Here is a 13,164-nt window from a genome sequence, read left to right as displayed (position 1 = left end):
TGAAGTGATGGTACTGGATGCCATGATCTTAGTTTTTGGAATGTTGAGCTTTAAGTCAGCTTTTTTCACTATTAGGAAACCCTTGGTGAAGTGGGATGTGAATTGGAGTGGGTCAGGTATTTCCTGACCTGCTCCTTTATAATTTTAATAGCATACTGATTTCTAGCACATCAGTGAACAAAATAAATAAAAATCTCCTCTATAACGTTCAGAGATTCAGAGAAGAGGTAACAAGACTTCTTATGGTCAAGGGTCTTCTTGCACAGTGGAGTTGCCATTGGAAATTGCAAATGAGTATGATGTGGTCAAGGTTCCCTAGAGTGACAAAGAACTAATAAAAAAGATTATCTACCTATGATTATCTAATCACCTATCATTACTAACTACCTGATGCTGCTGCTAAGTCACTTCAGTCGTGTCCGACTCTGTGTGACCTCATCCCTGGGATTCTCCAGGCAAGAACACTGGAGTGGGTTGGCATTTCCTTCTCCAATGCATAAAAGTGAAAAGTGAAAGTGAAGTCGCTCAGTCATGTCCCACTCTTTGTGACCCCATGGACTGTAGCCTACCAGGCTCCTCCGTCCATGGGATTTTCCAGGCAAGAGTACTGGAGTGGGGTGCCATTGCCTTCTCCATACTAACTACCTATCATCTATCTATTATCTCTCTATGTTGTTGTTGTTCAGTCACTCAGTCGTGTCCAACTCTTTGTGGCCCCATGGACTGCAGCACGCCAGTCTTCCCTGTCCTTCACTGTCTCCCAGAGCTTGCTTAAATTCATGCACATTAAGTCAATGAGGCCATCCCACCATTTCATCCTCTGTTGTTCCCTTCTCCTCCTGCCCTCAATCTTTCCCAGCATCAGGGTCTTTTCCAGTGAGTCGGCTCTTCACATCAGATGGCCAAAGTACTGGAGGTTCAGCTTCAGCATCAGTCCTTCCAATGAATATTCAGAGTTGATTTCCTTTAGAATTGATTGCTTTGATCTCCTTGCAGTCCAAGGGAATCTCAAGAGGCTTCTCCAACACCACAGTTCGAAAGCATCAATTCTTCTGTGCTGAGCCTTCTTTATGGTCCAACTCTCACATCTGTACATGGCCACTGGAGAAAACATGGCTTTTACTAGCCAGACTTTTGTCAGAAAAGTGATGTCTCTGCTTTCAAAAACTCTTTCTCGGGTTGACATAGCTTTATTCTCCCTTCCTCAGGGGAGGGTCAGTTTTTTGTTTTATTCATTTGTCATTGTTCAGTCACTCAGTTGTGTCCGACTCTTTGTGACCCCATGGACTGCAGCCCGCCAGGCTTCCCTGTCCTTCACCATCTCCCAGAGCTTGCTCAAACTCATGTCCACTGAGTCGGTTATGCCATCCAACCATCAAGTCCTCTATTGTCCCTTTCTCCTCCTGCCTGTTCTATTCAGGTTTTCGGTGAATTGCATGAGGCCCACTCACATTATGGAGGGCAATCTGCTTTAATTCATTTAAATGTTAATCTCACCCAAAACACACACGCAAACACTCAGAATAATGTCTGGGCACCAAATGCCTGGGCACTCACTCCATGGACCAACCAAGTGGACACGTAATCTGAGGTTACCACCAAGGGCATGGAATCATAGCTCAGGCTTCTCTGTAAGAATTTGGCTTCTGACTATGAGAGAGAGGCTAAAATCACACTAATCCTGCCTCAAGAAACTATAAATGCTGACTAAGATATAAAATATAGATGGTTATAGGTACTGGAGAACAGTGTAGAAGCTTGAGGTAAGAACAGGGAGAAGATTCCAGAGAGAAAGGAAGTGTGTTGCAGTGAAGCAACATTTGCTGCTGGTTCTTCCCTCTAGGACTTTTGCTGATTTCCAGTCTAGGGCACAGAAGTGAGCAGAATACAGTGGCTTAGAGCCTATATCAGTGTCACTAGGCTGAGGAAACAAAAATGAGAGTTCGGAGGCAACAAGAAATTAGGACGCAAGGGAACTAATTTTCTAGAAAATAGAGACCTACAATGAAGCGAATTCAGTGTTCTGCACACCATTTCCCTCCAAGGAATTTTCTGACTGTCCTCAACGAGTCACACAACTTCCCCTCTGTCCATGGGGTTCTCCAGGCAAAAATACTGGAGCAGTGAATGTATGGGATACCGAATAATCAGACACATTTTTAGCAGGCTCATGGTATTCAGGGGACAAGAATTTGTGGATGAACTTGTGAAGGGGGCAGTGGAGACCTCCTTATTGCTACATTACGTGGGGGAAGGCCAAATAAACCAGACCTCAAAAAACATTGAAACCCAATCTTGACTCTTCGAGAGAATCTTTCTGTCCTCTCTCTGCCCAAGGGAAGAAAATAAAATATTCCCTTGAGAAAGCAAATAGTCACAACTACATAATTTTTGATATACATTGTCTGGCATCTAATAAAAACAACCAGGCATAACAAATAACAGAAAAACATAGCTGAAGATGAAGAGAAAAAGAGAGAATAAGCATTCACAGGTATCTAGATATTGGAGCTATCAAGCAGACTTTCACCATGATTATTCTGTATAATGAAATAGAAGAAAAGACAGAGACATGGAATCCACAAAAAGAATCTAATTAGAATTCTAGTATTAAAAATAAAATAACTTCAGTTAAGAGTTCAGAAGAGGTATTCAACAGCAGTCCAAACAGAGGAAAAAAGAGAAGGAGTGAGAGATGGGCAAATAGAAAATATTCATATTAAGCCCAGAGAGAAAAAAAGAACAGAAAATGCAGAAAAGCACATGAGAGATATATGAGACAGGATGAAAACATCTAATACATGCATAATTGTGGTCCCAGAAAAAGAAGAAAAAATTGGAATAAAAGCAATTTTTAAAGAGAGAATTTCTGTGAATTCTTCAACACAGACATCAGATTGCATATTCTAGAAGTTACATGAACCCCAAACAGGATTAGTACAAGAAAAACTGCACCTAGGGACATAATTTTAAAACAGTTGAAAGACCAAAAAAAAAAAAAAAAGAGAGAGAGAGAGACAGAGAGAGAAGAAATTTAAAGCAGCCAGAGGGGGAAAAATTCATTACCTTCAAAGGATTATAAAAATTATAGTTAGTATTTCAACCAAAAATATGAAAGTCAAATATAATGGAATGAGATCTTTCCAGCACTGAAAAAAAAAAATCTCCCTACTTAATACCCAGTGAAATTATCCTTCAAGAAAGAAGGCAAAACAAAGTTGCTTTCATGTGAATTAGTCTGGTTTCTTGATCAGGAAAAGAGGCACCACAAGTAGTTTTTGTAATAAAGGGTTTTATTACAGGAACTGGGGCTCTCATGGGTGTGGGTGGATGGGATGAGGGGATGAAGTTCTGGAAGGCTGCAGCTGGGGAAACAGAAAGTCATCAACTTCTTCAGCCTAAAATACTGAAGTAGCATGTGTGTGTGCATATGTGCTCGGTCGTGTCTGACTCCTCGTGATCCCACGGGCTGTAACCCACCTGGCTTCTCTGTCCATGGGATTATCCAGACAAGAATCCTGGAGTGGGTTGCCACTTCTCCAGGGGGTATTTCCCGACCCAGGGATCGAGCCTGTGTCTCCTGCGTTGGCAAGCAGGGCGATAGACAGTGGCTTTTATGATATTTTCCCACAGGGTCCTGTGTATTCTTGTAGGCTGCACATGGCTAGGGCCCTAGTTCCAGCATTCAAGGCCTAGTTACCTACCACCCGGGACAAAATAAGTGTTTCTGGCACTCCACGGCATGGCAGAGATGGTTCAAGACCTACCAAAAAGAATATTCCAAGAACTTAAAAAATATAAATTTCAGGTAGCTGTTGACTTACCTTGAAAATGATCAGGTTCTTCATCCACTTATGATTACTGGGGTAAGTGTGAGGGGGTGGGAGAGATAGCTTGGGAGTTTGGGATGGAAATATACACATTGCTATATTTAAAATAGATAGCCAGCAAGGATCTACTACACACAGGGAACTCTGCTCAATATTCTGTAATAACCTAAGTGGGAAAAGAATCTGAAAAAGAATAGATACATGAATATGTATAACTGAATCACTTCGGTGTACACCCGAAACTAACACATCATTTTTAGTCAACTATATTCCCATATAACATAAGAATTAAAACAAGGAAAATGATCATGTTCTTCTAGATGGTTTGAAGTCTGGTTTGGAGTCTAAACACATCTGGAACCTGCACTTGGGGAGAAACATACTCAATTCACAGATGATTGAAAGTGACAGTTTGAGAAGGGAGTGAAGAAGCAGCCCAGTGAGTGATCACCGACAGTGACGTTTCTAGAGAAAACCCACAGGGCTCTCACCCACACACGCCTCTGCAGTCTCAGCCCTCACTCCTGGGCCAGCGGCTCCCCCTGGGTGCCCCAGTGCTGTCACAGCCCATGTGCCCCCACAGCAAACGTCCCTGCAGCAAGAGCGGTCTCGCCCTCCAGGCAGATTCCCTGGGCAAAGTCTCTGAAGGCTCTCCATCTGCACTTTTGGGCTCTGCGGATGGTTTCACTCCATGGTTTCACTGGGAAGGGTTACATCTCACACCTGGACCAGTGGTCACCTGGGGGATGTGGACATTCCCTAGAGCTGAACTATGCTCTGTGGGAATAAAGGGCAACCTTGAGAGCTGGGGCAGCCAGAGAATAGGGTGGGGACAAAACCAGCATTCATTGAGCACCTACTGTATGCTGCTGCTGCTGCTAAGTCACTTCAGTCGTGTCTGACTCTGTGCGACCCCCTAGACGGCAGCCCACCAGGCTCCTCTGTCCACAGGATTCTCTAGGCAAGAATACTGGAGTGGGTTGCCATTTCCTTCTCCACCTACTGTATAACAGGTGCTTAATGCTTTGCACTCATGACCTCATTTGATGTTCACAATTCTGTTTTTTTTTTTTAATGGATATAACAGTATTTGAGTTATCTATTTCTTCTTTAAAAATAAGTATTTTATTTATAAATATTTATAATATATTTATAATATTTCACCGCCTCAGCAGTGAAATCAGTTCTGTCGCTCAGTCGTGTCTGACTCTTTGTGACCCCATGAATCTCAGCATCCAGGCCTCCCTGTCCATCACCACCTCCCGGAGTTTACCCAAACCCACGTCCATCGAGTCGGCGATGCCATCCAGCCATCTCATCCTCTGTCGTCCCTTTCTCCTCCTGCCCCCAATCCTTCCCAGCATTAGGGTCTTTTCCAATGAGTCAGCTCCTCTCATGAAGTGGCCAAAGTATTGGAGTTTCAGCTTCAACATCAGTCCTTCCAATGAACAGCCAGGACTGATCTCCTTTAGGATGGACTGGTTGGATCTTCTTGCAGTCCAAGGGACTCTCAAGAGCTGAGGTCATCAGGCGCCCAGAAAAGCAGCCCATTGTCTTCGAAAGGAGGTAGGAAAAAATATAAAAGATAAAAAGTGAGACAAAAGAGCTAAGGACGGAGATCCGTCCCGGGAAGCAAGTCTTTAGAGGACGTTTCCAGACACCGGGAAACCCTCGCACTGGCGGGCCTGGGGGAAGTGTTTGAATCTAGGAGGGCAACCTGACTGGGAGGGAAACAATAAATAAAACCCACAGATTACGTGCCTAAAAGCAACTCTCAGCAGAAAAGTGCCCCAGACACCCGCATCCGCCACCAGCAAGTGGGGGCGGCACGGAGAGGAGCAGGCGGCATTGTTTGGGGCAGGGTCCGGGCCTGAGTGCCCTGAGGACAATCGGAGGGAGCTTTTGTGAGTTGCCAGCTTGAACTGTGGGAGAGCAGGGAAGAGAGAGAAAATTGACCGGCCCGAACTCGCTGCCGGCCGTTCGCGGAACGGGGGGACCGAGAGAGTCCGGAGAGGGGCTCGCAGACTGCGGGCCGGCCCGGACCCGCCGGAGCGGGAGCAGGTCGTGGCGAGACACAGCGCGCAGGCACCCGACCAACGCGGGCGGGGACGGGCTGGGGGCAGAGGGCAGAAGGCGCACACACCCGACTGGCGCCGGCAGAAACCGAGATTGGGACCGTGGGAGAGGGTGCGCCGCACCCGGAGAGAGTGCGCCGGTCAAGCTTCTGGCTGCCTGGACCGCTCTGACGGGGAAGGCACAAGAGCGGACTCAGCCTTTTGTTCAGCGCTTTTGTGGATCACCCGAGGGCTGGAGCTGCGCGAGGGGCGCTCCATGAGGAGCAGCCGGGATTCTGAGCAGCGCAGACGGAGAAACCAGCACCAGCCCGCCCCCGCAGCGCCAGCCCCTCCCCGCAGCGCCAGCCTCTCCCAGCAGTGCCAGCCCATCCCCGCAGCGTCAGCCCCTCCCAGCAGCGCGACAGAACTAGCTACCTGAATAAGAGTCCACCTCCGCCCGCTTGTGTCAGGGCGGAAATGAGGCTCTGAAGAAACCGGCAAACAGAAGCCAAATAAACAAAGGGAACCGCTTCAGGAGAGAGCGGTGCAACAGATTAAAATCCCTGTAGAAAACACCGATTACACCAGAAGAGGCCTGTAGATATCGAGATCTGTAAGCTGGAACGAGGAGATATCTGAAACTGAGCCGAACCGACACTGACCGCAACAGCTCCAGAGAAATTCCTAGATATATTTTTACTTTTTTTTTTTTTAATAAGAAAGAAAAAAAATGTTTTTTTAATTTTTTCTTTTTTATTTTTTCTCTTTTATTTTCCTTTAAAATTCCCTATTACTCCCCCATCATTCCTTAACTTTCATTTTCATAGATTTTTACGATTTTTTTAATTAGGGAAAATTCTTTTTTTTTCTTTCTTTCTTTTTTTTCTCCTTTTTCTCTTCTATTTTCTATTTTTCTTTTTCTCTTATTTCTTTTAAAGTCCTCTAGTACTCCTCTACTACTCCTTAATTTTCATTTTCAATACACTATAACCTTACCAAAAAAAAAAAAGAGAGAAGCCCTATTTTTTAAACTGAACTTCATATATATTTAAAAAAATTTTTTTGTGTGTGTTTTGGTTTTTGTTTTTAATATAGTATTTTTAAGAGTCTAATCTCTACTCTAGATTTTTAATTTTTGTTTTTCAATATATGATATAAATTGTGAACATTTAAGAATCCAACATTCAGTTCCCATTGTGTGTTGATTTTTCTCTCCCAATCTTGACTCTCTGTTTTCTACCTCAGAACACCTCTATTTCCTCCTTTCTCCTTTTCTTCCTAATCCAGTTCTGTGAATCCTGGTGGGTGTCTGGGCTACGGAGAACATTCTGGGAACAGACAACTGCGTAGATCTGTCTCTCTCCTCTTGAGTCCCCCTTTTTCTCCTCCTGCTCAACACTATCTCCCTCCTCCCTCTCCTCTTCTTCATGTAACTCTGTGAACCTCTCTGGGTGTCCCTAACAGGGGAGAATCTTTTCGCCATTAAACTAGAAGTTTTATTATCAGTGCTGTGTAGTTGGAGAAGTCCTGAGACTACAGGAAGAATAAAACTGAAATCCAGAGGCAGGAGACTTAAGCCCAAAACCTGAGAACACCAGAAAACTCCTGACTACATGGAACTTTAAGTAAAAAGTGACCGTCCAAAAGCCTCCATACCTACACTGAAACCAACCACCACCCAAGAGCCAATAAGTTTTAGAGCAAGACATACCAAGCAAATTCTCCAGCAACGCAGGAACATAGCCCTAAACGTCAACATACAGGCTGCCCAAGGTGACACCTAACACATAGACCCATCTCAAAACTCATTACTGGGCACTCCATTGCTCTCCAGAGAGAAGAAATCAAGTTCCACACACCAGAACACCGACGCAAACTTTCCTAACCAGGAAACCTTGACAAGCCAATCGTCTAACCCCACCCACTGGGTAAATCCTCCACAATAAAAAGGAACCACAGACCTCCAGAATACAGAAAGCCCACTCCAGACACAGCAATCTAAACAAGATGAAAAGGCAAAGAAATACCCAACACGTAAAGGAACATGAAAAATGCCCACCAAGTCAAGCAAAAGAGGAGGAGATAGGGAATCTACCTGAAAAAGAATTTAGAATAATGATAATAAAAATGATCCAAAATCTTGAAAACAAAATGGAGTTACAGATAAATAGCCTGGAGACAAAGATTGAAAAGATGCAAGAAATGTTTAATAAAGACCTAGAAGAAATAAAAAAGAGTCAATTAAAAATGAATAATGCAATGAATGAGATCAAAAACACTTTGGAGGGAACCAAGAGTAAAATAACGGAGGCAGAAGATAGGATAAGTGAGGTAGAAGATAAAATGGTGGAAATAAATGAAGCAGAGAGGAAAAAAGAAAAAAGGATCAAAAGAAATGAGGACAACCTCAAGGACCTCTGGGACAATGTGAAACGCCCCAACATTCGAATCATAGGAATCCCAGAAGAAGAAGACAAAAAGAAAGGCCATGAGAAAATACTCGAGGAGATAATAGATGAAAACTTCCCTAAAATGGGGAAAGAAATAGCCACCCAAGTCCAAGAAAACCAGAGAGTCCCAAACAGGATAAACCCAAGGCGAAACACCCCAAGACACATATTAATCAAATTAACAAAGATCAAACACAAAGAACAAATATTAAAAGCAGCAAGGGAGAAACAACAAATAACACACAAAGGGATTCCCATAAGGATAACAGCTGATCTATCAATAGAAACCCTCCAGGCCAGAAGGGAATGGCAAGACATACTGAACGTAATGAAAGAGAATAACCTACAACCTAGATTACTGTACCCAGCAAGGATCTCATTCAGATATGAAGGAGAATTCAAAAGCTTTACAGACAAGCAAAGGCTGAGAGAATTCAGCACCACCAAACTAGCTCTTCAACAAATGCTAAAGGATCTTCTCTAGATAGGAAATGCAGAAAGGTTGTATAAACGTGAACCCAAAACAACAAAGTAAATGGCAACGGGACCACACCTATCAATAGTTACCTTAAATATAAATGGGTTGAATGCCCCAACCAAAAGACAAAGACTGGCTGAATGGATACAAAAACAAGACCCCTATATATGCTGTCCACAAGAGACCCACCTCAAAGCAAGAGACACATACAGACTAAAAGTGAAGGGCTGGAAAAAAATATTTCATGCAAACGGAGACCAAAAGAAAGCAGGAGTTGCAATACTCATATCAGATAAAATAGACTTTTCAAATAAAGGATGTGAAAAGAGACAAAGAAGGACACTACATAATGATCAAAGGATTAATGCAAGAAGAAGATATAACAATTATAAATATATATGCACCCAACATAGGAGCACCACAATATGTGTGGCAAACGCTAACAAGTATGAAAGAGGAAATTAATACTAACACAATTATAGTGGGAGACTTTAATACCCCACTCACAACTATGGATAGATCAACTAAACAGAAAATTAACAAGGAAACACAAAACTTGAATGACACAATGGACCAGCTAGACCTGATTGATATCTATAGGACATTTCACCCCAAAACAATCAACTTCACCTTTTTCTCAAGTGCACACGGAACCTTCTCCAGAATAGACCACATCCTGGGCCATAAATCTGGTCTTGGAAAATTCAAAAAAATTGAAATCATTCCAGTCATCTTTTCTGACCACAGTGCAGTAAGATTACATCTCAATTACAGGAAAAAATTGTTAAAAATGCAAACATATGGAGGCTAAATAACACGCTTCTGAATAACCAACAAATCATAGAAGAAATCAAAAAAGAAATCAAAATATGCATAGAAATGAATGAAAATGAAAACACAACAACCCAAAACCTATGGGATACTGTAAAAGCAGTGCTAAGGGGAAGGTTCATAGCATTACAGGCTCACATCAAGAAACAAGAAAAAAGCCAAATAAATAACCTAATTCTACACCTAAAGCAATTAGAGAAGGAAGAAATGAAGAACCCCAGGGTTAGCAGAAGGAAAGAAATCTTAAAAATTAGGGCAGAAATAAATGCAAAAGAAACTAAAGAGACCATAGCAAAAATCAACAAAGCTAAAAGCTGGTTTTTTGAAAAAATAAACAAAATTGACAAACCATTAGCAAGACTCATTAAGAAGCAAAGAGAGAAGAACCAAATTAACAAAATTAGAAATGAAAATGGAGAGATCACAACAGAAAACACTGAAATACAAAGGATCATAAGAGACTACTACCAGCAGCTCTATGCCAATAAAATGGACAACTTGGATGAAATGGACAAATTCTTAGAAAAGTATAACCTTCCAAAACTGAACCAGGAAGAAATAGAAGATCTTAACAGACCCATCACAAGCAAGGAAATCGAAACTGTAATCAAAAATCTTCCAGCAAACAAAAGCCCAGGACCAGATGGCTTCACAGCTGAATTCTACCAAAATTTAGAGAAGAGCTAACACCTATCTTACTCAAACTCTTCCAGAAAATTGCAGATGAAGGTAAGCTTCCAAACTCATTCTATGAGGCCACCATCACCCTAATTCCAAAACCAGACAAAGATGCCACAAAAAAAAGAAAACTACAGGCCAATATCACTGATGAACATAGATGCAAAAATCCTTAACAAAATTCTAGCAAACAGAATCCAACAACATATTAAAAAAATCATACACCATGACCAAGTGGGCTTTATCCCAGGAATGCAAGGATTCTTTAATATCCGCAAATCAATCAATGTAATACACCACATTAACAAATTGAAAGATAAAAACCATATGATTATCTCAATAGATGCAGAGAAAGCCTTTGACAAAATTCAACACCCATTCATGATTAAAACTCTCCAGAAAGCAGGAATAGAAGGAACATACCTCAACATAATAAAAGCTATATATGACAAACCCACAGCAAGCATCACCCTCAATGGTGAAAAATTGAAAGCATTTCCCCTGAAATCAGGAACAAGACAAGGGTGCCCACTCTCACCACTACTATTCAACATAGTGTTGGAAGTTTTGGCCACAGCAATCAGAGCAGAAAAAGAAGTAAAAGGAATCCAGATAGGAAAAGAAGAAGTGAAACTCTCACTGTTTGCAGATGACATGATCCTCTACATAGAAAACCCTAAAGACTCTACCAGAAAATTACTAGAGCTAATCAATGAATATAGTAAAGTTGCAGGATATAAAATTAACACACAGAAATCCCTTGCATTCCTATACACTAACAATGAGAAAACAGAAAGAGAAATTAAGGAAACAATACCATTCACCATTGCAACAAAAAGAATAAAATACTTAGGAGTATATCTACCTAAAGAAACAAAAGACCTATACATAGAAAACTATAAAACACTGATGAAAGAAATCAAAGAGGACACAAACAGATGGAGAAACATACCGTGTTCATGGATTGGAAGAATCAATATTGTCAAAATGGCTATTCTACCCAAAGCAATCTATAGATTCAATGCAATCCCTATCAAGCTACCAACGGTATTTTTCACAGAACTAGACCAAAGAATTTCACAATTTGTATGGAAATACAAAAAACCTCGAATAGCCAAAGTAATCTTGAGAAAGAAGAATGGAACTGGAGGAATCAACCTGCCTGACTTCAGACTCTACTACAAAGCCACAGTCATCAAGACAGTATGGTACTGGCACAAAGACAGAAATATAGATCAATGGAACAGAATAGAAAGCCCAGAGATAAATCCACGAACCTATGGACACCTTATCTTTGACAAAGGAGGCAAGGATATACAATGGAAAAAAGACAACCTCTTTAACAAGTGGTGCTGGGAAAACTGGTCAACCACTTGTAAAAGAATGAAACTAGAACACTTTCTAACACCATACACAAAAATAAACTCAAAATGGATTAAAGATCTAAATGTAAGACCAGAAACTATAAAACTCCTAGAGGAGAACATAGGCAAAACACTCTCCGACATAAATCACAGCAAGATCCTCTATGACCCACCTCCCAGAATATTGGAAATAAAAGCAAAACTAAACAAATGGGACCTAATGAAACTTAAAAGCTTTTGCACTACAAAGGAAACTATAAGTAAGGTGAAAAGACAGCCCTCAGATTGGGAGAAAATAATAGCAAATGAAGAAACAGACAAAGGATTAATCTCAAAAATATACAAGCAACTCCTGCAGCTCAATTCCAGAAAAATAAATGACCCAATCAAAAAATGGGCCAAAGAACTAAACAGACATTTCTCCAAAGAAGACATACAGATGGCTAACAAACACATGAAAAGATGCTCAACATCACTCATTATCAGAGAAATGCAAATCAAAACCACAATGAGGTACCATTACACACCAGTCAGGATGGCTGCTATCCAAAAGTCTACAAGCAATAAATGCTGGAGAGGGTGTGGAGAAAAGGGAACCCTCTTACACTGTTGGTTGGGAATGCAAACTAGTACAGCCGCTATGGAGAACAGTGTGGAGATTTCTTAAAAAACTGGAAATAGAACTGCCATATGACCCAGCAATCCCACTTCTGGGCATACACACTGAGGAAACCAGATCTGAAAAGACACGTGCACCCCAATGTTCATCACAGCACTGTTTATAATAGCCAGGACATGGAAGCAACCTAGATGCCCATCAGCAGACGAATGGATAAGGAAGCTGTGGTACATATACACCATGGAATATTACTCAGCATTAAAAAGAATTCATTTGAATCAGTTCTAATGAGATGGATGAAACTGGAGCCCATTATACAGAGTGAAGTAAGCCAGAAAGATAAAGAACATTACAGCATACTAACACATATATATGGAATTTAGAAAGATGGTAACGATAACCCTATATGCAAAACAGAAAAAGAGACACAGAAATACAGAACAGACTTTTGAACTCTGTGGGAGAAGGTGAGGGTGGGATATTTCAAAAGAACAGCATGTATACTATCTATGGTGAAACAGGTCACCAGCCCAGGTGGGATGCATGAGACAAGTGCTCGAACCTGGTGCACTGGGAAGACCCAGAGGAATCGGGTGGAGAGGGAGGGGGGAGGGGGGATCAGGATGGGGAATACGTGTAAATCTATTGCTGATTCATGTCAATGTATGACAAAACCCACTGAAAAAATAAATTAATTAATTAAAAAATATATATATACTACTATGCATAAATAAGTAAGCTACAAGAAAACGGCACAGGGAATATAGCCAATATTTTATAACTAGAGAGTATAACCTTTAGGTGTTATGAATCCTGAGGTTGTATACCTTAAACATATTCTTCCTCTGCTATACCTCCTT

The sequence above is a fragment of the Cervus canadensis genome, chromosome 17, assembly GCF_019320065.1.
Source record: "Cervus canadensis isolate Bull #8, Minnesota chromosome 17, ASM1932006v1, whole genome shotgun sequence".
Classification (NCBI taxonomy): domain Eukaryota; kingdom Metazoa; phylum Chordata; class Mammalia; order Artiodactyla; family Cervidae; genus Cervus; species Cervus canadensis.
This window is presented reverse-complemented; position numbering follows the sequence as displayed.